This window comes from Engraulis encrasicolus, chromosome 3 (genome assembly GCF_034702125.1).
Source record: "Engraulis encrasicolus isolate BLACKSEA-1 chromosome 3, IST_EnEncr_1.0, whole genome shotgun sequence".
Classification (NCBI taxonomy): domain Eukaryota; kingdom Metazoa; phylum Chordata; class Actinopteri; order Clupeiformes; family Engraulidae; genus Engraulis; species Engraulis encrasicolus.
The window spans coordinates 8,112,440-8,127,439 of record NC_085859.1 but is presented as its reverse complement, the minus strand read 5'-3'; the positions used below and the strand labels follow the sequence as shown (position 1 = coordinate 8,127,439).

The window sequence follows — 15,000 nt, the reverse complement described above, 5'->3', positions numbered from 1 at the left end:
TTCTGGCTCTTTACCATGTTTGAAGAGTTTTGTGTCTGATTCGTTCACCATTTCTATCAACGGGAGACTTTTTAAGTCAGCTGACTATTTTCAGGTGTCTTGAATTCAGATGACAAGTTGATTGGAAGTGCCCATCTGATCTGTGAGACCAGAACTCTTTAATGGTTAGGAGGGGATCAAATACCTATCTCCCTCAATGTAATAGAAATAAATTCCTAATATATATTCTTTTAAGCTACTTTCTGGATTTGCTTTTTGATATTCTATCTTTCCATGTTAGAATACACCTAATATTAAAATTACAGATTGATAATTTATTGGTGGGCAAACCAACAAAATCAGGATCAAATAGGCCAATATTGTGTTCAGACAGCACAGGAAGAGTAAACAAGAGATCATGACTTTATATATTGTGTTCTGACAGTTCAGGATGTGTCACTGGCAATATATGAAATGTTAGGAAATATATTTTCTTTCAGACTTCAATTTGGCACTATACTTAGGTGAATTAATAAACCTTTCTGGGGTCCAATTGAGTATTGTTTGAGCTGAAACCACCAAAAGTCGCCTAAATTTAACACATTTCTGCTTTAAAGTCAGCTATAACTGTGCATGATACTGACATATTGGGTATCATCTGAAAGGAAATTTTGTCAGCTTTCAGGTGACACCACCCACAATGCTCTACGACAAATGGCTGCGAAGTTATTAGGCAAAATGGGGCCAAATGTCAGGCGTTTTTGATTAAAATAAACATTGAAACTTTATGGCTCTTGAGGCAGGTCTTCCCATGGTCCAAAATCAAAATAATTTTATATCTGGCCATTTCACACCTTGGAGGATGGGAATCACAGCAATTGGCTTCAAAATTACAAAAAAAGATTTTTTTGAACAGGTCTAACACACACACACACACACACACACACACACACACACACACACACAGAGACACACACACACACACACACACACACACACACACTCCTCATCCCCATCTCAGTAGTTAGGGCAGCATCTCCTGTAAACAGACAGGTAAAGATGGGGGTGCACTCTGTAGTGTGGATTGATTACTGCCAGGGCCACTGACAGCTTTTGCTGGGCCCAGGACAAAGTAATCTGAAAGGGCCCCTACCCAACACATACAATGTAATGGGGACCCAATTCTGGGATCCTATATCTCCTTTGGCCCGGCACAACATAACCGTTTGCCTCCCCCTGTCTGTGAGTCTGATTACTGCAATAGCGTTTTAACCACAAATCTAGAAAAAGGCTTCAAGCTGTTCAGAATCACGTCATCTCACGTCACGTCGTCACGTCGTCACGTCGTCACGTCATCACGTCACTCCTCATCTCCAACAACGATGAAACAGCCTACCTAAATGAGGTTGAGATGTTGTCATCCTGGTGTGCAGAGAACAGTTTAGAGCTCAACGTCACCAAAACCAAAGAACTTGTGGTGGACTACAGAAGAGGAAAAGATCAGAACTATGCTCAACTGGAAATCTTTGGTACCCCTGTGGAAAGAGTGAGCTGTTTCAAGTATCTAGGCGTCAACATTTCTGAAGATCTGTCTTGGTCACCTCACATCACCACCGTAGTGAAAAAGGCCAGACAGCGTCTGTGCCACCTCAGGAGGCTAAGGAAGTTTAGAATTCCATCAGACATGCAGAAGTCCTTCTATTCTGCCACAATTGAGTCAGTAATTACAGGAAGCATTACAACGTGGTATGGCAACTGCACAGCTCAGGACAAGATAGCCCTGCACAGAGTAGTGCATGCTGCAGAAAAAATCACTGGCGCCATCCTTCCAGGGCTGCAAGATATATATGCAAGAAGGGCAACGACACGAGCACAAAGGATTATGAAAGACACATTCCATCCTAGTCACTCCATATTCGAAAGGCTGCCCTCAGGGAAACGACTACGTTCCATAAGATGTAGAACAGAGAGACTGCGTAAGAGTTTTTTCCCTCAAGCCATCCGCTTTTTGAATTAAGACAATAACTATTTTTAATTATTTTTTATTTTATTTTATTTTATTATTTTTATTTTTTACCATCCAACACAGCACAGAGCAGTTGCAATCCCCATTTCACTGCCAATTGTGCTTGCACAAGGAAGCACGTGACAAATAAAAATCTTGAATCTTGAATCTTGAATCATCACGTCACTCCTGTTTTCAGCTTTTCTGTATCGCTTTAACGACTTTCTTTTGAAACTACTCATCACGTCACTCCTGTTTTCAGCTTTTCTGTATCGCTTTAACGACTTTCTTTTGAAACTACTCATCACCACTACTGCAGCAGAGCAGACGCTGCATTTCCGTTCATGCGCTCCTGTTGCATTGACACATTTCCCATTCATTTGATCATTTGCCATACAGAGAGTTAACACAGGCATCCTTTGATTATAGAAATATCTAGAACATTTTCTTCTTAGACAAATTACCCACAGCATGAAAGCACCTTATTTTTCATTCCCAGTCAGATATGTTAAATTAGCAATCAGTTTCCAGACACATTGGCCAAGTTCACGTGAGACTTTTAATTCAGAATAAACCTCAACTGAATTCTGAATAAAGCTTAATTCCGTTTTGAAAACATCATGTTAACACTTCACAATGTGAAATTGAATGAAAAAGCAAGGAGAACTTGATTAAACTAATTACTTCAGAATAATTAATAAAGTAACATCATATAAACATGGCCATATTCCTTTGTTCTCAGCATGGAGAAGGCCAGAGTATTTATTTGACTTACATAACATTATGAAATTCTCTACTTTCTGTCTTCTACAAAGGTTTCTATCTGACCAACTGACCGACAATTGGAATAACGCACTACATGTGCAAATGGTAATGAAAGCTCTATCTGTGTGTGTGTGTGTGTGTGTGTGTGTGTGTGTGTGTGTGTGTGTGTGTGTGTGTGTGTGTGTGTGTGTGTGTGTGTGTGTGTGTGTGTTTTAAACGTTCATGTTTGAATGAAAGGCTGTGCAGCCTGTAAGAGGTCCTCAGTATTCACTTACTGTTTGGATGTAGGCTCTTCTTACTGCTTGGTCTTCTGACTGGGAGTTCAGGATCAGTATCTGCAGACCAACACAGAGACACACATTCACCCACATGCATCTCACATCCAATACGCATGAACGGCCATCCGGGTACTCTGCTCGTAAATGTGCATTACGCCCCTTTATGGCGGAAATCAGAACGAATGTCTCATTAACTTACAGTACATGCTACATCGGCTAGCCTAAATGAACACAGTCCATGCTTCAGCCACGGCTGTTTGGCTATATTATTTGAACAGCCGGCAACACAACACGTTTTCGGCATGTTGAGCGTGAACAATGCTAGTCTACAGGTCCTTGTCTTTCGTTTATTCTTTCCCACTAATTCACTTGCATTGGCTTTCCCCTCAATGTGATGTCACACTGTTCATGAGTATGGCTTGGGAGGGCTGGGCATCGATGGGTACACATAATGACATTTAAATCTATGCAGTTTAGTTTAATGAGGTAGATCATATTCATCCAGTTCACATCCATGTCTTTTTGTTCACTAAGATGTGGGTATCTGCCCAATGTCAAAATGCCTAAATGTCAAGTGTTGTTGCCTGTGTGTGTGTGTGTGTGTGTGTGTGTGTGTGTGTGTGTGTGTGTGTGTGTGTGTGTGTGTGTGTGTGTGTGTGTGTGTGTGTGTGTGTGTGTGTGAGTGAGTGAGTGAGTGAGTGAGTGAGTGAGTGAGTGAGTGAGTGAGTGAGTGAGTGAGTGAGTGAGTGAGTGAGAGAGAGAGATACTCACATTCTCTGTCCAGGGTGATTTGTTCCTTAGTTGCTGTTTTGAGGTACACATAAAGAATAATATAGAACATTGTTTTGAGTCACAGCTGTTGACTAACTTGTTAAATGTGATTTTTAAATTGCATTTGTTAGGTTTGTCAAACCTGCTGCTGATATCTTGACTATTTCCTGCTTGAAGATGGAATCTAAATTCTCCTCCAGCTGCATCTTCAGTGCAGACACAGATTCCTTCAGGGGCTCAAAGAAGTGGCTTTGGCTGAAGGTCCTTCTGGTCATATCACTGCATGGATCACCATCGATGGACCCCATGTTCTGCACAGAGGCCATTGGTAAAAAACTTGGAAATTGGGTAAGGGATAATATATTGTCCACAGGTTTTGTTTCGCCCTTAAGGTAATATTTTCCGATAATCTTCTTCAGACAAAATATAGTATTATCCGTCTGTTTGCCAACATGAGAAAAACACAAAGAGTTTACTGATAATTTATCATCAACTTTTTTTGCCATTTCAAAGCTAGCACCAAGAAAAGTTGGTTTTGGAGTGTTCATGATTCAGTATGTTCTAATTCGGAATTACTGAGGTGTCACTTACGCAGGTAGCTGCTAAACTGACGCCCTAGATTAGTGTTTCTCAACGGGGGCGCTACATCCCCCCAGGGGGCATTGGGGAGCCCTAGGGGGGCGTTCAGAAGGATAAAGCTAAGTAGGGGGCAGGGGTTAGATCCCATTGGGGGGCATTAGCCTATTTTATTTTTCAATAGTAAGGGGGCGTTGGTAGGCTTGTGATTAGGTCAAGGGGGCGTTGACAGGCTTGTGATGAGGCCAAGGGGCCGTTTGTTCAAAAAGGTTGAGAACCACTGCCCTAGATGTTGCCTAATAAAACAAGTGATGTTGCGACACCAGGCATCTGGGTTGCTTTGCTTACAAAGTAGGCTAGGCCTATCCTTGGTGTTGGCTCTTGATTCGAACCAATCAGCCAATCACAATCAAGAACCACACAGCACGAAAAGGGGGATTTGTGAAAATGAAATCGTCCCAAATCGTCCACGGAATTGCCTAACTTTCGTCTGATTTTGAGCGCTTGAGAGAATGTGAAATTAACAGTTTTGGTGACAGTTAACTCGCCCGGAAGCGAATCAGAGCCGCGGAGAGGTCTCACAGCAGGGTGTTAATGGCCCAACGATTAACATGAAAGGCAATGACAGCCAGCCCGGAACGCGGACTAGCCTTGCTCTTATTGGACGAAAAAGACACGTGACTCAAAGTAAAAGAGCTGCGCTGTTGGTTAGCAGGGTCGGCAGCTACGACCTTCTATTGGTCACGTTGGATTAATTTATGCATACCGTATACAGTAGGTCCGTATAATTATGCAAAAATTATTATTACTAATATACCTAGGTTGATTTTACTTTGTATATTCACATCATTGTATTCAAATCATTATAGGCTGCACTGTGATGGGGCTTTATCATGCATGATGTGACTTTATTGATAAAATGAAAATGAATGAAATGAAAATGAATTTTTGAACGCTTTTAATATCACACCAAACAATGTTAAGCGTTGTCTTGCTTTAAGACAAGTTAAAACAGGGAATATGTCGCTAAGCTAGTGAAAGTCAATGTATCCATGTAGCATTGTAGCATGCTACATGGATACATTGACTTTCACTAGCTTAGCGACATATTCCCTCTTTTAACCTGTCTTAAAGCAAGACAACGGCTTACATGAAAAATAAGACACTTTACCACCTTTATAAACCCGGGCCAACGAATTTAGCTGTATTGAGCCCCAAAATAGTGGCATACCCCTTTAAACAGGAACCATGCATTTCATAAAAATACATAATTTAAAACTACACACATACCCTGCAAACAATATACTCTATATGCAGTGATGTATACAGTAGCCTACTCAGGTCACAAATGTACAACTCAGAAACAAACACGCATCTCTCTCCCAAGCGGCGTTTCCGATTGTCTCCCACGTCCTAACACTGGCCGTCAGAGCATTGAAGAAATCTTAATACTCAACAGCACTCAAATTTTGCCTAGTAGAACAGGTGAGGTCAGGCATAAACGCGTTGTCCTGACCGTCTGTTACCAAGACAATGCGATGCGACACAGAAAAGACGGGCGGCTCTCCACTGCACTTTAGCCTATTTAACAGTGGAATCTTCCGACGCGAGGCACAAGTTTGGAGTTTGTTACAACAGACATGACCGCTGTAAAATAAAAACTGATCAGGCAATGCTTTGATCATGTCTTGTTAACTTTGTTGGCCACGGAGCATAGTGACTAAAAGTTAGCATCAACTTTGAAAAAGGGTCAAGTCACCATCAGAAGAAAACGGCCGTCTTGTAAAACATGTGTTTGAGTGAAACGGTAGACGGTAGGGACTTTGCGAGGCTATTTATTTAATGCCTACATATAACGTGACCAAAAATGTCTCTAAGCTGCACGTTGCAATATAGCCAAACGTATTCGAGAAAACCTGATGCAGCCAGAGTCCAACAACTTCAATGCACCAGAAGTGAATTCGCCTTCTAGTTGGGTGCGTCACGTGTATTTAATGGAATATATGCGCATGTTCATTACAGCTACCTTATTACCTGGAATATTTTTGAGGGCTGATATTACAAAAAGCTAGTAGGTAATTTTACTTTTCTTTTCTCTACCTACCATTCAACCATGAGTGGTTGGCTCTGTCCACCCACCAGTTTGAACTAAATAACTAAGAAATGTTGTTGTTGGGGGGGGGGAATGAAAGGGGAAAATAAGTTCAAAAATGTAAAAAATCCAATTTGGCAAAAAATAAATCAGAAAAAAACTGAATTTGAGGAAAAATAAAACGGAATTTGAGAAAAATTAAAACGGATTTCATAGGCCCCTACGACAGGTTAGGTTTGGGAAGGGCACAATTCATAAAACTCAGAAACATACAATGCTTTTTCAAAAAAAAGGGTTCTATGTTCCCCGCTGCATCCAAGTAGACTGCTGCCACATTGCTAAGAGCAGGTTGTTATTACACCTCTGACAGGTTAGGTTTAAGGATAGTTTTAGTCAGGGCACATACAAAAATGGATTTGAACTAAAAGTTGTCAATTCATAGTAAATACGTGGTAAATATGAAAGTAAGAGGAAAAATAGTACAGGTACAGCATTTTAGTGCAGACTATACAGGTATGTACAATATTATAAACATTGCTGTTGATTTCATGTTCTTCAGCCGCCAATCATGCCAGCAGGGTCTACTGAAGGTCTCTGGTCACTGCTTCCTCGTCATACTGCAACAGGGACTCAGTCTCACTTCTGGGAGCTGTAGAAACAACAAATAAATAAATACTTCGTCATGCACCTCATATTGACATAGCAAATATATCAATAAGCAAGACATATTGAGCCCAACAGGGATAATCTTACACTAAATCAGTTTTCTGTGGTCTCTTGTAAGATTGCCCATCACCATCCTGCAGGACACTACCGTCTCCCTGCCAGGATCTGTAGGATGTAAGAAAATAAATCAAAACATAGCAATGCACAGCATTGACAACTTATCTATAAAGTAGCACAAGTCATATTGTAGCACAAGTCACAATGTAGGCCAGGGGTGGGGAACCTACTGTATGTCTCTAGGGCCGTTTGCGACCCTTGGGGCAGTTTTATCCAGCCCCCGATATAATTTTAATGCTATTCAGCTTCACATGAAATATGACATATGTTGTAAAGGAATCTTAGAAAATACATTAGCAATACAATTAAGTTATATTCAGGGAACCTGAAGAAGGTGGTGTTTGTTTAAATGTGGCTGCCTTCAATATAGGCCTAAAGTGAAAGGGAAAATCCTGGTTTGTGTTCATAGTACGGCCCTTGGAGGACTTTTATGGCCCCTCGGATGAATTTGAAGTGGCCATTCTAATGAGAAAGGTTCCCCAACCCTGACGTAGGCTATAGGTTAAGCTTACCCTCTTTCACTCTACTGTGCCCATTTCGGGTTGACCTCCACACGCGTCTGTAGCACAGCACACAGGATTGCAGGACACAGCATCCTGCAGGACACTGCAAAAAACAAGGGGAACGAATAAATGACCTGTCCAGTTCTATAAAAAAGAAAAGAAATTTGATGCAGTGCCAGAGCTGTGGTAAAAGTAACCTTGGTTATATCATCTAGGACTAGGGTGTGTGTGAGTGTGTGAGTGTGTGGTAAATCCAGTGTTCACATTATTCAGATATGAGAATTAATTCATTAATTTTAACTGATATCACCACATACCGATATCAGTGCCATTTCACCCTGCCAAGACACTGGACCTTCTATGATCAGGGCATCCTCGTCATACTGCAGCAGGCACCCTGTTGTTTCTACAGCTCCTAGAAGAGAGACAAATAAATTAAATACTTCGCCATGCATCTCATATTGACATAGCAAATGTATCAATGAGCAAGTCATATTGGTCACAAAGAAGTTAATCTTACATTCTTTCAGTCTTCTATGGCAAGACTGCTCCTCATAAGAGCTGTTAGGCCTTCAAGTGACTCGTCTTCGCCATATGAGACAGCAGCCTGTGAAAACATGGTAAATAGAATAACCCATTAACCTTGGGTCCTAATATAATACATGGACATAAACTAGCCTACATTATTTAGACAATGTCAGTAGACCTCCACGTGAAACAATAAGAAAAAGTGACCATGCATAATTTCAATTTCTTGAAGAGGCCAGCTACACTTATTTGTGCAACAAGTGCTGTTTTGAGGACCCATACGTTTTAAGGACATGCTGCCTACTGTTGCAAATGCCAGGGTATTTCACATTGATTTCGGGGTGGCGTGCTCTATGCTACACTTACTTGTGCAACAAGTGCTGTTTTGAAGACCCATACTTTTTAAGGACAGGTTGCCTACTGTTGCAAATGCCAGGGTATTTCACATTGATTTCTAAACTATTTCTTAACTACAGGGACGTTAGTCGATACATAGTAATGACGCTACGACCAAGCTACTAGGGAATGTAATTAAACTAGTCGCTTCGCTACTGCCCAGCACTGAAAACCAACATACCCAGACGGCACACCAATCTTGCCAACGTCGCCTAGATGCATTTTTGCCGCTGTAAAATACATTGGCAAGACGTCTAAGCGTTACGGTACCCATCCATTTGTCAGTTTGACGCAAGCCGTACCAACGCATTCAATTCATTTTCAATGAAATGCGGCATATCGTCGTTACCGGACTCGCAATGCATGTTGGGATTCCGGCACGGCGAGCGTGGGTCCGGTGGCACGTCAAAAAGTTGAGCTCTCCTGAAAGTTATGCAAATTAGCTGCGGCTGACGGACTGCGTTACCCAATGACTGTTGAGCACATGACGATGTCCCATGATACCTGTGGTCATCACGGAGATGCATTTCCCGCGTAAAAGTAGATTTTTGACGTCTGTCAAACTTTTGGATGTACAAAATATAGACTACAAGCATTCATGTTGCACTTGCTTATGATGCCTGGGTTCAAATGATTATGTTCGATTTCGACCACAAGCATAACAGCACGAGGCCAAGCTGTGTGTGAAAAAAACACATGTGCCGAGTTCGGTAAGAGCATTTTGAACTGTAATTTAGGGGCAGCTGGTTTGCTATATCGATAAAAACGGCTAGAAATGTAGATTGATGTACTTCCTGTATATAACTCACCGTCCACGCGAGCTGTAGTAGCAGTGCGTCGACACTGGGACATCCAGCTGCGATAACGTAACTCTATAATGGATCTCTAGCCTGAGTTCATCAGCGAAATGCCGGGCAGACGTGAAAAATGAGCAGTGCCCAGCATCTAGTTGATGAGCTAACGCAATAACATGCTAACGGTAGCCTTTGTCAATTTTTAGCGCTGGGAGATGGTCACTCCCAAGTGAGATCACTCCCGGACGTGTAGTCCCAGGTGTTTCTATCAATCCCAGGCGTTCTATCCCACCCGATTACATTTCTCGTATTGTCATACACTACCACATACAAGCAATTTAGGGTTAGGGTTAGGTTTAGGGTTAAGGTTAGGGTTAGGTTTAGGGTACGTAACAAAAAACTAACATCAAAAAGATAACTAGCTCGGTGGGCTCGATAGTCTGGCTAGTGGGAGCGAACCGACTGGGGATCGAACCGCGCTGGGAGCGACAAACTGGGAATCATCTTTAGGCAGGGGAAAGGCAATTGAGAACGAGCAATGTCAAACAATTTACCATCAACAAGTATACTTAACATATTCACCGTTTCACTACTGCATTTTGTCATTACGATGCTCGCAAGTTATCAGAATTTACTAGCGTACAGCAGCAACAAGAGTAGTCACATTCATTGAGGGGACTTGTGCTACAACTTAGCAATGGCGGATCTGTGTTCAGAGGAGCTATTCAATCGCTCTTGAGTACTGAAACTTTAAACCACAGTTGAGTAAAATTTACTTACATGTATGTGAAGCCAATTTTCCGTTGGTATGTGAGGAACTTTCCCCCATATCGCCAAGAAACTTGTAACAGTGAAACCACACAGACAGCGCGTGGTTCTGTTCAATCAGATAGGTCGGTGTTGTTGACCGCGGTAGATGGCTTCTTTGTGGCTTGTGTGTGGAATTCGCATTGTGCGAATTAGTTGTACTGCCACCTAAAGGCTTGGTGTAGAACTAATTTAACCAGAGACAGTCTGTTTTGAACTTCCTTGAACAATCCTTGCTTTAGTTCAGAATAATTTAAAAACCAGAGTGGCCAAGCACATTGATGTTTTTCCTCAAAAGCAGGGGTGAGGAACCTTTTTAATTCAAAGGGTCACTTCAAAATGTAGGCTATGTCCAAGAAAGATCATTCAGATGTTTCTATTCTGATAGCCTATTCGGTTCATTTAAATGTTTATAGCACCGATCGAATTGTTTGATCAACTTCATTTCTGAGCTTATAGTATCATAATAAAATGTACTGACAGCAGAGCTGTGGCTAGTAGAAAGGTTTAATGCAGGGGTGGGGAACCTTTTTCATTCGAAGGGCCACTTCAAATTCCTACCATGGTCATAAAATCCTCCGGGGGCCGTAGGCTACTATGAACACAAATCAGGATTTCCCCATGAAATTTAGGCATATATAGACACCTTTAGGCCTATATAGACATATAGACACCTTTAAAGGTAGACACATTTAAAACAGTCCCCACCTTTTCTAGGTCCCCTGAATATAGGCCTAACTTAATTGCATTGGAAATGTAATTTCTAAGATTCCTTTAGGCCTGCAAAATATGTCATAGGCCTATTTCATGTGAAGTTGCAAAACATTATAATGATATCAGGGGCCGGATAAAAACGGCCTCAAGGGCCCTCGAGACATAGGTTCCCTACCCCTGGTTTAATGGTTAGTGATTCTGAAAAACACCACTGGGCAGCGTGAACAAACATACACACAGACACACACATACACACATTTTAGTAAAAGGCCAAAAAATGCCCTAGGGCCCCCAACAATCCCGTTGCCTAGGGACCCCAAAATCCTAGAAACAGGCCTGCCGACCCCCCACTCCCTCCCACCCACCTGACCTCACCCCACCCCACCCCACTTGAAATTGACTGTAGCAGCTCCCGACCTGATCACTGGCATTTACATATTAAAGGCTCTCCTAAGAAGGGGATGGGAGGGGGGCATGGGGGAGCCACAAATGCTGTGGCTTGAGGTATGAGGCAATTTAAGGTGCAAAACTCATCCACAAATTCCTCTTTTCATGCAGTGCAGCTTTAGATATGACAGATCTACTTGTGGATTGATATGATGCATGAATATGAAGTGCCAAAACGCAATGCCATTGCGGTATTCAGATATAATTTCCTCCAAATGTTGGGAAAGTCAATGGAAGCTCTCACTCTAGCTCTGTACATATACTATTGAGAATTGACTAAAGTTTAATTATTGAGTATTCATAAATTAATGTAAGCGTAACAACAGTATGTGAACATCAGTAGTCAACCTTGTGTCACCAGCTAAAGGGAAGTGTAAAAAAAAATAATTCCCAACATTATATTTGAAAAGTATCAAGGTGTTGTTTACCTTGAGAAAGTAGATGGGATCCTGTGTCTGTGAAAGCTGCTTCATCTCAGCATCTGTCCTCTTCAGCTCAGCAATCTCCTGCTCCAGTCGCTTCAGGAGTCCCTCCGCCCGACTCACCTCAGCCTTCTCCTGAGCTCTGATCAGCTTTGTCACCTCAGAGCGCCTTCTCTCAATGGACCGGATCATCTCAGTAAACATCCTCTCACTCTCCTCCACTGCTGTCTGTGCACCAGACTGATAGAACACAGACACGCAGACGCAGACGCAGACACAGACACACACACACACACACACACACACACACACACACACACACACACACACACACACACACACACACACACTTTGGGTGGGGCCAGGCCAAAACCAGGGAGTTTCGCATGTAAATGAATTCTAAGCGTATTCTCCCGTGCACTTAAGCGCATTTCCCTTTACGCACATCAAAGGGCTGTGAGGTCAAGTGCCACTATGAGGCAAAATGTAATATTGCATTTGGTGTCCGCTTTGGCTCGCATTTTTAACATTTTTGTGGCCCCAGAACATGTTCTCATATCGGTGAACGTACAAACAAATGCAAACAATTAATTAATTAGCAGAGGATTATATATTTTTGTGCCCATGTACTGCAACCAAAACACCAACCTTGTTGCACCATGCGCAAGTGGACAAGGAAGGCACGTCCGACCAAATATAATGCCGTCTGTGATGAGTATAATGCTGTTCCAATCGTCTGGACAGCCATCCAATTCTGGCTATTCCAAAACAATCTTCACTGTAATGCCACGGGGAATGTATTTTGATAATCACTTTTATTTTGACACAGTAATTCTCAGTTTGGGGTTTGATGTCACTTCTTGTTCCTGTGAATAGTCACTTCTCAGAGTGCGTTCCAATATGCAACCTTGCTTCCTCCACTTGTGCTTGTGGCCTCGCCCCGCCTCCTGGCCCCTCCTCTGTGGAGAAAACAATACCCTGTAGTTTCCCAGCTGTCAGCCCAGCCACAACAACTTTTGGGTGAATGTTTTTCATTCAACATCCCAATTGCAAATGAAAAAAATACTTTATAATTGAGCTTTTGCGAGATATTGAAATATAATGCTGTTGTCAGTGATGTCATCATGACATATTACTTCCTGGTACGAGGCCACAAGCACAAGTGGAGGAAGCAAGGTTGCATATTGGAACGCACACTCAGTTGTTCAAGGTGAAGGATACATCGCAGCTCAGCTCCTCTGAACTTTATCTCTCCATTTCGATGTGGCATTGCCAGTAAGTGCATTTATGTTGCTTTACCTGTTGAATGAAGAAGTTTATGAGGAAATGAGTAGTAAAAACGATCTTTTGGTGAGAAAATAAGTTAATTCATGTGGTTACAGTCAGGCAGTTTTTGTACTGGAATTATAATTATTATTATTTATACTTACCCTCTGTCTTTGTATTTATTTCAGTTTTACCTTCTTTTCAACAAACCTCGCTAATGACAAAACCTGCCTCTTCCTTGGGGGATTTGTTGAAGAGATGAGTTTAGCTGGCTGTTGGCTTTAAGAACAGTACATTCACCATTAGTATGATGTTGTAGCCAAGTTAAGTAAATGCTCCACTTTTGTGATGTATTGGAACTCGTGCATATATGTGCATGTAGGCTATTAAACTTCCTGGACTGGTCAACGACATACCAATCACCATCAACCTATTGCATGTTGTCCAATCTTTTTTTTAAGACACACACATATTTACTGAAGCTCATTGCCGCTAAACGTAAAAAGGCCGGCCTACATGTCAGAGCATTTCTTTGGCATTTCGCTTCTGGTCTCTATTATACCCCATCAGCTGCGTGTTTAAGTCCTAGTAGTGCCATGCGCAATTTCCATGTCTGCGACAGAATATAAAGTGTCAGGTTTTGCGCGCATGTTTACAATCAATATTTGCGTTGACATCGCTTCGTAGAATTTAAGGATGCGTGGGTATCAATGGAAGGCTGATTTTCTGCCCTTTCACATAATATTAATATCACGTTGCTGCTGTGTGAAACGTGGAGAGGCGCTTTCAAAAGTCAGCATATACAATATTTGTTACTGGGGAATTAAGATGCAACGACCAGCATTTTAAATACGTTTTTAATCTCCGGTATTATGTAGGCAACACGTTTCATGATGTTTATTCTTTCAATCAACCTGTTGCTGCGCTCCAAAACGCTGAGCTGCAGTTCCCGCGAATGGGACACATCGCGTTTCCATCTCATTATCTCACCTCCAATACTTGCCTTGTGTTTGTGAAAAGGAGAAGAGGATAGATTTTGCAAGGACTTTTGGCACGTGGTTTTAAATTCAAAGTTAAAGTTCAGTGTTGGATCTCAATGGACTGCCGAGGTTTTCACATGGTTGATCTGAAAATCCATGCTCCATAGTTTATTTGTAGCCACAACTGATGAACTTGGCGGAGACTCATCCCCCCATTTAGCATACATCACGCCTATGATGGGCTACGTGCTGTTTTTCTGAGTTAAGCGCGAGGGGTATGGCGACGTTCCAGAGGGGAGAATACGCGCAAGATAAGACCGCGTAAAATGTGTGAGCGTAAAACCGACTTAAGTGGAGATGGGAGAATTCCGCCCTTAATGACCAGAAACCTGCTGCAGATTGTCTTCTCCTGAAGTCAGTTCTCACCTTGAGAGTCTTCACAGCCTTCCTCAGCTCCTGCAGCTCCTTCTCCTTCAACTGGATTATCTGCTGGCATCTCCTCTGGCTCTGCCCCAACCCCTCCTGGAACATCAGGAATCAAAGCAGCAAACAAGTATGATGAGAAACACTTTGCTTGGAACATCTAACTGTGCATACAAGTGTAGTGATCTGCTGATATCTTTAAAACTGAATTGGAATGTACTGTACGTCTTCTTTGTAATCTAAGTCAGTGTTTCCCAACCAGGGTTACGTGTACCACTAGGGGTATGCAAGCACAGTGCAGGGGGTACGTAGAAAAATGTAAAAATGTATGAAGCATAGTCACACTGGGATATAGAGCATGAGTGAGGGGGTACTCATGGTATGACAAAAAGGCGTAGGGGGTACGCAAGAGAAAAAAGGTTGGGATACACTGATCTAAGCCATATCACATTCTGAAGGGTAGCCTGGGTG

At 42.1% G+C, this 15,000-nt stretch overlaps 1 protein-coding gene and 1 long non-coding RNA gene across 2 annotated transcripts in view; one reads left to right on the top strand and one right to left on the bottom strand.

Annotated features, from left to right (window-relative positions):
* Window positions 1–15,000, top strand: part of LOC134445629 (NLR family CARD domain-containing protein 3-like) — a 331,412-nt gene that overhangs the window by 314,519 nt on the left and 1,893 nt on the right. The gene's annotated exons all lie outside the window — the stretch shown is intronic.
* LOC134445662 (uncharacterized) lies at window positions 7,234–8,614 on the bottom strand. The gene is made up of 3 exons (XR_010034328.1): window positions 8,070–8,614; window positions 7,762–7,855; window positions 7,234–7,297 (listed from the first exon to the last, which is right to left on the bottom strand). It is a non-coding gene; the product is annotated as an uncharacterized LOC134445662 (long non-coding RNA).